The following is a 12,155-nucleotide window of genomic DNA, read 5'->3' as shown; positions in this document are numbered from 1 at the left end:
CTAAAAATATCTCATGTCCATAAGTGTGGCGCGCTACAGACCCATGCACAAGACTCTACTTGATGCGGCTTTCAGACTTCCTGTTGACCTTAAGCTCTGATACCAAGTTTGTAATGCCCCGAGTCTGTACCCCGGACATTACACGGTGCTAGTAATCCCAAAGGACCACCAGCTAACCCATGACTGGTACCTGCTGTGAGCACTGAGTAATAATAACACTAGAATAACAATATAACTTAAATAAATGCGGATGTTAGGCTACAAACGCCATAAGGTTCATAACTGAAAACCAATACTAAATACTGAAACATCTGTTTGAAATACTCTAGTCTGAAAGCCTCTAATTGTCTAAACATGGAGTTGATGGGACAAGCCCCCAACTAACTCCGACTACTGAACTACTGATAACTGAAATAATAATTATCCTCGAACTATGAGGACTTACCGCTAAGTCTGCTGCTGATAGGCTGGGCCGCTAAGTACGGCCAAGGGCGGGCCTGAACCTATGATATAAGACATCATAGCGCAAAAGAAAAGTATGCGTCAGTACTTTGAATGTACTGGTATGCTAAGTGAGGTAAGGCTAAATGCAAGGGTTCATATACATGAACAGTAACCTGGATAACTAATACTATGAAAATCACTAAGTATGCAATACTGTACATACACGTATAGACTGTAACTGAGCTTTTCTAAAACTGAGCACTGAGTTTTGCTAACTGAGTAACTTAATATCTGAAGTTACTGATAACTAATTCACTGATACTGATTAACTGTGTCTAACATGCTGATTTTGTAAAGATGAACTGAGTTCTGATCTAACCGACATGCCCCAAATCTGAGCTGATAGGGGTCCAACCTGTGACCCCAATTGTAGGGTGCTAATATTGTGCCACAGGTACTAACATCTGATGGAGTCAGTTCTATCTAACGGGTGACCCCTGAGATTAGTCCTAAACTAGCAAGTGATCCCTGAGTATGTCAGTCCTATCTTACAGGTGACATCTCATAACCTACGCTGGCTATGTAGTTCTAGAACTTAGGGGGGACCGAGTCTTAGCTAACGGGTGAGACCCCATCCCTAGGCTCACTCGGTGCTGAATCCTACTCCCAACTGAAAGACACTGAACTGAGTATACTGAACAGGACTGGACTGATACTTGAGATTACTGAGTTTTCCTGAGTTCTGCAACTGACTGAGTTCTACTGAGTTCTATGACTGACTGAGTTCTACTGAGTTTTGTAACTGACTCAGAGTACTACTAATCGTAACATGACAGAGATTTTTTAACTGACACTGGCTCTAGGTACACAGCTAAATTGTCGGGTATTAAATACCCCCAGGACACTATAGCATGAAAAGTAAAACATAGCATGATCATAAAGGCATAACAATACTTGCTTCCTAACAATGCACTCATTTAGACATTATGTTAAACACTTGATATACATGATCTTGTGCATGAATGGAATCACATAATGTGTCATGTTTTCACTAGTCAAATCACATAAGCATTTTATCAAACACTTGCAACACAATAACTTGTACATGAATGGGGGATACACGTTAGCATGCTATAATGACATTATCTCATTCTCATAGACAATTTATCAAACATATGGGAAGCATACTTGGTTCATTAAATCATAAACACTTAGGGTTAACAAGGTTACAACAATCAACTTGCAAATTGAAGGGTTTATCATGAATATATGTAATTCAACACATACTAGAATCAATTCTTAAAACTTGTAATCTAAATCATGGATAGAAACCCAACAATAACATGAACATGGATTCAATTCAACCAAATCATGAAAATCATAAGTCGGAGATCTTGCGTATTTAAAAAAGGGTTCTTGGACTTCATGGGTGAAAGGAACCCATGAATGAACACCTAACATATCTTGGTACTTGAATTTGTAAAGACTGATGGTTCGTTCTTGAAGATTTGCTCTTGAATTTAAAAGCCCTAGGGTTTGTTCTTGAGAGAATTTGAGAGCAAATGAGTGTATTTTGCTTATTGAGGGCTGAATTTCGTGTTTTAAGGGTTGATTAAGTGTGGGAAAATGACCCAAATACCCCTCAGAACGTGGCTTTTAATGACTGAAAACGTGTCTAGTGACGCGCAGACCGACGTGCCCCGTCAATAGGATCGATGCTATGGCCGACGTACCGCGTCGATCCCTGTGTCGCATCGATGGGATCGATGCTATGGCCGACGTGCCACGTCGAGTCCGCGTCGGCTCACTGGAATTGACACTGGGAGCTGGGAAAAACATTTATCGATGTGATAGTCGACGTGGCACGTCGAGATCGCATCGATCCACTGGTTTGGACTCCCAAACTTTATTCAAACGAGGTCCGAAAAATCCAAAACTTGTCCGAGGACACCTACTAGCATTCCTGATCATGAATCAACTTAAAAATTGATATTTTAAGGTCATAATGGTCGTGAAATAGGATCGTCAACTTACGAAGGCTAAAATACTTCTAAGTATAAACACTTAGCTGAAATTTCTAAGTTTGGGACCTCTTTTCAAGCTTTAACGGACTGAGTTAACCTTAAAATTTTGCGGGGTCTTATAGAAAATCAGAGTAACAGAGTGAGCAGAACCATTAATGCAGATCATCAATCATTTAAAAGATACTGATCAAAATAATACTTCTGAGAATGGAAATATTAATGGAGGTTCACATCTTAATGATGTCTTGGATGATGATCTAATTAAAGCTATGAAAGTTAAGAGCAACGAAAATTTCGCAGAAGTACATCTTCCCCTTAAAAATCAATGTTAAATAAGAAAAATGAATGACACCAAAGTAAAACTTTCCAAGTACACACTCCCCACTGAAATGTTTCAATAACATTACTTATTAGTGTAAATTAAAAGGAAAAAATTGGTAGTGGTTGGTGACTTGTATTTTAATTCACTAATTTGAGTACTACCTGAAGCGAACTATGTATTTAATTAGAGAGTGAGTCCATTATCCGCGGGTTTTGAAAGTTGTGTTGGGATTGGCTCCACATCGATTTCTCAATTAAAAAAAAAAACTTGACAACAAAAATACATCTATTACAAAGAACTCTCATCAACCAAGTAAAAATTATTCACTTCCAAACTACCTCTAACCCTCTCAACCACATCACAACTTTAAATGATGCTTTTAAATGAACTTTGAACCACCTCCGCAACAAACAATATCTAAGAGATCCGTATCTATAATCAACTGCTTTACTTTTTCATCGTTATAATCAACTGCTCACTTAAAGACAAACCACCATAGCCGATTCACCATTGTTAAAATTAAACATCTAATCCTTACAAACCATCAAGATTCAAACAATGTATCTTTCAACACAGCTCATCGTTGAACTATCATGTTTCAAATCTTAGCTTATTCTCTAAATTTCATTTGGTCAAGCATAAATATTAAGTCCTTACAGGAAATACTAATCTTGTACACAGGACTGAATTTTGTTAATTCGATAATTCTGCTTGTTGTGTCATCAATGAACTCATCTAGGATAAACAAATTCGTAGCAGTAATCAACATCTATGTTCTCTAAATTTATCTTGCTAATGAAAATAAAACATATATTAGTAATTGTGCTTTGCTAGCGTTCTCTAATCTTGAATGACACAAAACATTGACCCATCAATACAGCCTAGCACTATACACCCACTTATTGAGCTTCAAGCTTATTCTCTCAATTTTAGCTAAACCACAACGATGTTCTGATTTTCAATTCCACACGGGAAACAGAAACTTCTTTGATAAGGAAACAGCGTACGATGCAATTATGGGGAATCAAACTCGAATTATCACGGTGGATTTGAACCCACTGGACCAAGGTAGACTGACAGAATTTCAAATAAGTTGGATTTACCAGGAGAGCTATCAGTACTCAAAAGTTGCATGACCAACCTTATACTTTTGAACAAGCTATATGCGAGCACGAGCATACGTAAAGGGGATGCATATAAATTAACCAAACTAAAAAATTCCTTTGAATTAAGAAAAATGGATTGTACAGAGATTCTAAAACTGATAAGAAAAATGAATGATAAACTATATTTTTCTGTACGTCTACAACAAATGAATTGCATCTTTTTATATATCTATTACTTTCTAAATTTGAGGCTAATGTTCAAAGTATTATCGGAAATGATAGCTATGCCTTGACAAACTCTATATTAATGTAAACTTTTAGGAATCCCGATCACACTCATACGTTTGTAAAAACATGAGACAAATCGCTTATTCAAGAAAATTAGCTATTGATGATGTAGATTGTTTATGTACTGTAAGAACATACAGTTCATAATGCATATTAACTCTATGTGAAATGTTACAATCCATAGCTTGTAACATTGAATAAGAGATAGGAACAGTAGTGTTACTAAAAAATGAAAAGCTGATAACATAAGAAAAGAGAAAAGAAAATCGATGTTATAATAAGATTGTACCTGAGCATATAAACAAGGATTGCGACAAGCTTCAGGTTCTGTAGAAACAGCATCAAGTGAAACCAATAGAAAATTAACAGCAGGATAAAGAAGAGAACATGAAAAGTAACAAGGAAAATAAAGCATAGCATTCAAAAGAGAAGTAATCTTTCATCTTGAAATAACAATTATTGAAGTTGGAAGAGATGTAATTCCTCTTTTATTTCCTAGTCTTTTATGTAATTATCTAACGTAGTTCTTCCCACGAAACTTACTGTACAAGTGTTTTGATCAGAATCAGTGTTCATAGTATAGCAACACGGCCACAGTAATTTTAACACAATAACAACAAAGGTGTTCCATAAGCAAGGATTGAGAGGGTAGGGAGGTTGTTTTTGAAAACCCTCGGCTAACGATATATAAGTAAGAAAACATAGAAAGTAACAAGGAAAATAAAGCATAGCATTTGAAAGAGGAATATAATAACAATAACCAACTCAAGCACAGTAAATAATGAGGAATAACAAATTGAAGCGAAGGAAACATGTAATACTAAAATAGTGAAAAAGGGGCCAAGCTTAGCATGTTCCAGAATAATAAAAAATTTATTTTTTAAACTTATGCAACAAATAGTGAAAGATTACTGAAGTTCTATTACAAATTAATGAATGAAGAGAAACACCGAGTTAGATGCATATTTCAAAAATATAACCACTGAACTCAGCTTACAACGGAGATACATGTATATTTACACTTCGAAAAAAAAAAACAGTCGGAACATATTTTCTACTTATTAATCAGTGAAGATTGTAGTAGTACCAGACGGGTGAAAGAGTAACAGCACAGTCGGTTTTCCGTTTTTTCAAAACCCAGATAAAATTTCTACTTAGATGGAGCTGAGAAGAGATTTTGATTTTGGAGGTTGTTTTTGGGTGTGAAGATATTTGCAGGGAAGATCTGGAGGAGTGAGTAATTATTGAAATTGGGAAAGCAAACAGCTAAAGGAAAAGGGAGATATAATTTATGGCTAATAGACACATGGAAGTAGAAAGCCTTATTTACGTAAATACCCTTCGTCTTATTTACGATAATGCCCTTCACAGTACTCCAACCTTCACTTATTAATAGGTAGAATATTGATGACATTGCTTCTCATAAACTAATTAGCTTAGTGTATTAAATGAATATTAATAGTACTGAATAGAGTATATTAGAATAGATGGGTACCATTTATTGTTGATAATGTCATAATTTACTATGTATAATATGTATTAGTTATATATAGATTAAAAATATTATCAAACAAAAGATTGAATATACCAAAGTTAATGCATGTATTATTTCCTCTAATATCTCCTATCCAATGATTCTATTTGCATTTTAACACTCATTTCAGCTAGAAAATCTTAGTAGATCAATTAGATAGTTACTTGAATTTTGCTATGTTGGTGAAAGAAATTTTACTAGATTAGTTAGTTGGCTACTTGATCTTTCATCTTATTGCTAAGATTGTGTACAATGAATCATTGTGATTCGACCTTTCCTCAGACACTATATACAATAAAAATTTTACTGTACCCAACTGTTTTATTTTAAAATTATAAATCTTACTTTTATCAATACTTTCTATAGATGACAAATTATGTTAATTCGAACATAACCTCTAAATACATGTAAGTTTTTAAATTTGAATTTGAATACCTTTTAAATATTTATTTATATTTTTTATTTAATTACAATTATTTTTTTAAGGAGTACTCGAATGTGTAAATTAAAAATTTATTCTACTCGAATGTGAAAACCAAATATTTCACCCCATAAAAAGGGGTTAGAAATGGAGAGGATTTCAAAAGTGCAATTCTCTTCAGAAAAGGAAATGTGGGTCCAAGCATTTAAGGAAAGTTGCACCATGAAAATGTGGGTCCATGTGACATCACTTGAACACGATTGAAACTTGGAGTAAGAGGCTTGACTTTTTTGTCGTTCAGAATTTATGGTCAAGCTTTGAACATGACTTTTTTGTCGTTCAAAATTTTGGTCAAGCTTTGAAGCTTAGGGGTCAGTTGATATGAGGTATAAGAAATAATTAATTTTAAAATAAAATAAAAAATTATTTTATTTTATATTTGATGTGAGGTATTATTTAATATTGAAATTATTTATATTTCATTATTTATACTATAGTGATAAAATAAGTTATCTCATATACACGATGAAATAACTAATTTCGAAATTAATTATTCTGGAATAACTTTTTTCCAATTAAATGACCCCTTAAATTTTAAGTAAGCAATGCAATAATTTTTCTAAAATGACTATAACGCCTTTGGTCGTCCACCTTTTCCTCTTTCTATATACTTTCTCCATTCTTTTTTATTTGTTTCCTTCGTTTTTCGTGAGTCAATTTGACGAAATTTCAAAGGTAAATTAGATTAGATTAATACATTTTTTTAGAAAATTTAGATATTTAAAAATTGTAGGAAAAGTACTATAAATTGCATTTTTCCTTATTTCAATTTGATTAACAAATACATCTTAAAATATTGATCAAAATTTGTATCCGTTGAATCTAAAAATGAAAGAAACAAATAAAAAGAAATGGAGGGAGCAGTAAATAATAATAATAATAATAATAATAAGAGAAAATTCATAAATTAATATTTCTAAATTTATAACTTTTCATTTATAAGTCAAAAGTCAATTCAAACAGATGTTGGGTTTGAAATCGAGAAGGCGTCATGCAGAAGGTTAAAATTGCAAACCATAAATGTGATAATTAAGACAAAAATAAAAATATACTAAAACATGATTATTATATAGTTTGGCCAATTGACCTACATATAAAAGCCTAATATAAAATAAAACATAAAAACTATTAGAGAGAAAATCACTCCCTAAACAAAACTCTTTAAAATACTACATTGTAGATGTTATTGTGTTATTGTATGAGAAGAGGAGACTTCTATTTATAGATGTCCAAAACCTTTCCTCCAAGAAAGAGGTTTGCCAAATAAGGAAAAGTTTTATATTTTTCTTTCAGGAAAAGTAAAAGTATTCATGGTTACTTTTATTTTCCTTACATGAAAAAGTAAAAATTAATTTTTGTAAGAAAATCAAGGCAAAAATCCTAACAAATCTTTCCTTTTTGGCTTGATTTTCTTCACGTGATCCGTCTTCTTCACATCTTTGATTTGTATTCTTCATATCGTTTTCATTACTGCTGCTTGGCATGCTTAAAAATGGAGCTTTTAGATTAAAATATATGAGCCCTTTATAGAGGTTAAAAATGAACTTTATTTTTATAAATACAGCAGGATTATTAAAAATATAACTGAAATATCATCTCCACATATTGCTCGACAAAAACTTCATTATCACTAAACTGGTTGCAGCTGATTTGAAACCACTTTGAGCCTATTTAATCTCGTCTCACCACACCATTGGACTTTTGAACCATTGGCTCTGATACCACTTGTTGGGTTTGAAATCGAGAGGGCGTCATGCGGAAACTTAAAATTGCAAACCATAAATGCGATAATTAAGACAAAAATAAAAGCATACTAAAAACATGATTATTATATAGTTTGGCCAATTGACCTACATATAAAAATATAATATAAAAGAAAGGCAAAATAACCTTCTGGACCCCTGTACTATGTCAATTTTGAAAGTTGGACACTTCTACTTACATGTTTATCATCTGGACCCCTGAACCCACAAAAAAATTATATTTTAAACCCTTTAACCGTTGACTTTGCCTATATAACATTAAAATGCTGACTAGGATAGGGAGAGTGATTACACTCGCCTGAACTGTGAGTGGGGTCAATTTTTGAGCTATTTTAGATTAAACTAATTAAAAATAAATTTAAAAAATATTAAAATTGAAAAAAAATAAAAAGAATTTTTTATTCACTTTCTCAAACTTACCCTTTGCACAATTTAAATTTCACTTTCATTTTGTTCCCCTTTCACTCCAAACATGCCCTTTGCACACTTCACAGCAATGGCCGCCAAGAAATTCCCCCATAACCCTAACCTAATCAACGGAATTGGCAAATTCTTCCATTCCGAAATGTACCACAAAAAGGATCTTTGGGTTATCAGGAAGAAAAAGGGCGGCAAATTCCCCATCCATCCAAAATTCACCGTCGTCGTTGCTTCACCCTCAACCACCGCCATCAAACCACCAAAATTCTACCCAGCTAATGACGTGGAAAAATTCCTCATCGACAAACACAAACCAAAACCCATAAAATTGAGAGCCAGTATTACACCTAGTACTGGTTTGATTATTCTAGCTGGGAGATTTAAGGAAAAAAAAGTTGTGTTCTTGAAACAACTTGTATGTTCTGGACTGTTACTTGTTAGTGGGTCATTTAAGGTGAATGAGGTTCCACTAAGGAGAATTAATCAAGCTTATGTTATTGCTACTTCAACGAAAGTGGATATTAGTGGAGTTAAGATTGATAAGATTCAACGGAAGTTTATGTTATTCCTTGTCTTTGTTGCGATTGATATTGTCGTTGTTGTTCATTGTCAAAAAAATATGTTGTTGCCCCTGAAGAGGTCTTTGCTGGTTGATATTGTTATTGTTGTTCATTGTAAAAAAAAAATTATATATCCGTGAAGAAGGTCTTTGCTTTGCTATTGTTGATATTGTTGTTGTTCATTGTAGAAAAGAAAATATTGTTGTTGTTCCCAAAGAGGGTCTTTGTTGATTGATATCGTTGTTGTTGTTGTTCATTGTAAAAAAAAAAAATTATATAGCCTTGAAGAGGTCTTTGTTGCTTGTTGTGCATTGTCAAAAAAAAAAAAAAAAAATTGTTCTTGATTTACTTTTTAAATTTTTTAAATTCATTTTCTCAATTAAAATTTTTCGTTTTGTTTAGGATTAATTTTGTAACTTTTACAAATTGTTGAAGATATTTAAATAAAAATTAAAAATTCATTATGTTTGTGTAATGTGAATTTATAGTTAAAACTTTAAATTTATAATTGAAAATTTAATTTAAATTAAAAATTTATTGTATTTGTGTATTAGAATTTCTCCAGTTTATTAAAAAAATTTATTTAATTAAATTTATTTTAATATTTAATTTCTTGTGTAGCATTTTAAAAATAACATAAAATTTAATGTAATACTTAAAAATAACTTGGCGGTTGATGTGACAGCTGATGTGGAAGACGTGGTAGACGTGTCTGCTGACATGACAGCTGATGTGGCGAGAGTGTAAAAAAAGTGTTTAAAATGTTGTTTTTTAGTGAGTTCAGGGGTCCGCATGACAAACATGTAAGTAGAAGTGTCCAACTTACAAAACCGACATAGTACAGGGGTTCATCGAACCATTTTGCCTAAAAGAAAACATAAAAACTATTAGAGAGAAAATCTCCCCTAAACAAAACTCTTTAAACGACTACATTGTGGATGCTACTGTGTTATTATACGAGAAGAGGGTCTTCTATTTATAGATGTCCAAAATCTTTCCTCTAAGAGGAATACAAATAAGAAAAAGTTTTATATTTTTCTTTCGAAAAAATTAAAAGCATTTATGGTTACTTTTATTCTCCTTACAAAAAAAGAAAACTTAATTTTGATAAGAAAATGAGGAAAAAAAAACCTAACAACAGGCTGTAACAGTTGTTTCATATTGACATGACTGGATTCTCTATTTATGTGATGTCTTTCTCTGTTTCTCTGTTATGTAACGCAAAAATATGATTTAGATCAAACATATACAACAGCCAAAGTACTCAAATTCTTTTGCAACAGTTCATTTGATAAATTTCCTCTTTAATAATGTATATCTGTAGATTCTCGTATGAAATACTACAATAATCTTTTAATCAAAAATGGTCATGGCATATGCACTGATATAAGACTTTGGCACGTGCACAAGGGAGGAGCTCTCAATATTGAGTGTTTGAGCCACCTCACATCATCAAAGAGCTGAAAAATGCTAAATCAATTAGAAGAGAGAAAATTCATCACCTATCTAATTTTTAGTGGTAAAATACATTTTAAAACAACTGGTAGCAAGTCCATGTAAATTAGTCAATTCGGAATAATTGAGAACTTGAATCATAAATGATAATCCCATCTTAGATACATCTGAAAGAATAAAATATTCTTTGTTCCTAAATGTAATCTCACGAATTACGTAAAGGTTGGAGGGCACAAGTTATTAGAGGGTAACATAACCAACATGGTGCCTAGAATACCTGTGAGCAGTTTATAAATTCCTACTTCGTTAGATCATATGCTGAAATTTTGAAAGAGAGCATTTACCATTGACTGGTCTCTTTATCACAAGTACGGTCTGTTTCCTCGTGCCTTAGGTTTAAGTATTTTTTGTTGGGTTCAAGATTAAAGTGTGAATGGAAAATGGAGGAACCAACAAGAGTGAAAAAATTGAGATAACACTAAAAAATGGAAAGTGTATTCAAAAGTAGAAAGTTTACTAATTCTCCCACATTGGTGGGAGAATGAAACTTTCAAGTGTTTATATCAAGAAACACTAACTCAACATGATAAGTGAGGCAAAAACCACAAGGTGCCTTGTGCCATCATCATCGCTCGGATTTGGATTTGATCGATTGATGAGATTAATCTTTTTGGATAAAATTTATTTGAACAGTCCGATTTGAGGTACCACTACAGTCAAATTGTTAGATTATTTCCTTAAAGACATTCTGTGAATTTGGAGGACTTGACCTTTCTCTGTTTCATCTAATTTTCTGAAAAACACACTTCTTTGAAAGTTTAATTTTGTTGTTTCTAAAATACAGATTCTTGTGTACCTATAGAATAACAATCTTAAGGAAATAAATAATTTTCAGAATTTGTATTGCTTGGTTTCTGCAGATTAAAGCTTTATGTTTTCTACTCCGTTTGAACTTGACTAGTGGTTTAAAGAAATAAAATCTTCATCACAAGTTAAAGATCACTAAGTTGACGATTGAAAGTCATAAAAACTTCATTGTTAAACTAGAAATAAGGGGTGTTTAAAGTTGCTACAACTTAGTAGTATTTTCATATACTAAAATTCACTGTCTTTTTGTGACTGAAAAAAGAATACGGATAGTTATGTGCATGATACTGCAACAACTGTGGTAGCAACTAATGTTGCCACAACGAGTTGTACGAATGCTCCACAGGCAATGGCACCAGCGGAGAAATCCGAAAAATTCACGGGTGTTGATTTCAAATGGTGGAAACAAAAGATGTTCTTCTACCTTAAAACTCTATGTATTCAAAGATTCACATCTGAAGAAGCTCCAGAGGTGCCTGAGGGAACTTTGGACCAAGAGAAATTTGTCGTTATGGAGGCGTGGAAACACTCCAATTTCCTATGCAGGAATTACATTCTAAATGGCCTCCAAGATGAACTATACAACGTGTATAGTGGAATGAAGAGCACAAAAAAGTTGTGGGGTGCGCTAGAAATAAAATACAAGACTGAGGATACTGGAACCAAGAAGTTCTTCGTTGCAAGATTTCTTGAGTTTAAAATGATTGATAGCAAGTCTGTTGTTTCTCAAGTGCAGGAACTGCTAGTTATCATCCGTGATCTCCTGGCGGAAGGTATGAGTTTGATGAATACCTTAATTGAACATATTAAAAATATTCTTGATGTTCACATAAACTTTATTATAGGTTTGGTTGTGAATAAGACATTTCAAGTCGCGGCAATAATAGAGAA

At 32.9% G+C, this 12,155-nt stretch overlaps 1 long non-coding RNA gene across 2 annotated transcripts; it reads right to left on the bottom strand.

Moving 5' to 3' along the window:
• Nucleotides 1-209: 209 nt before the first annotated feature.
• On the bottom strand, nt 210-5,548 carry LOC107854297. Of its 2 annotated transcripts, none has more exons than XR_007046282.1 (3): nt 5,272-5,548; nt 4,474-4,511; nt 210-503 (listed from the first exon to the last, which is right to left on the bottom strand). It is a non-coding gene; the product is annotated as an uncharacterized LOC107854297 (long non-coding RNA). The 2 variants fall into 2 exon arrangements; XR_007046281.1 differs by having other exon boundaries at nt 252-497; nt 5,272-5,462.
• Nucleotides 5,549-12,155: the final 6,607 nt, after the last annotated feature.

The sequence above is a fragment of the Capsicum annuum genome, chromosome 10 (genome assembly GCF_002878395.1).
Source record: "Capsicum annuum cultivar UCD-10X-F1 chromosome 10, UCD10Xv1.1, whole genome shotgun sequence".
Classification (NCBI taxonomy): Eukaryota; Viridiplantae; Streptophyta; class Magnoliopsida; order Solanales; family Solanaceae; genus Capsicum; species Capsicum annuum.
Note: the sequence above shows the minus strand (reverse complement) of the source record. Positions and strands in the feature narration are given on the sequence as shown.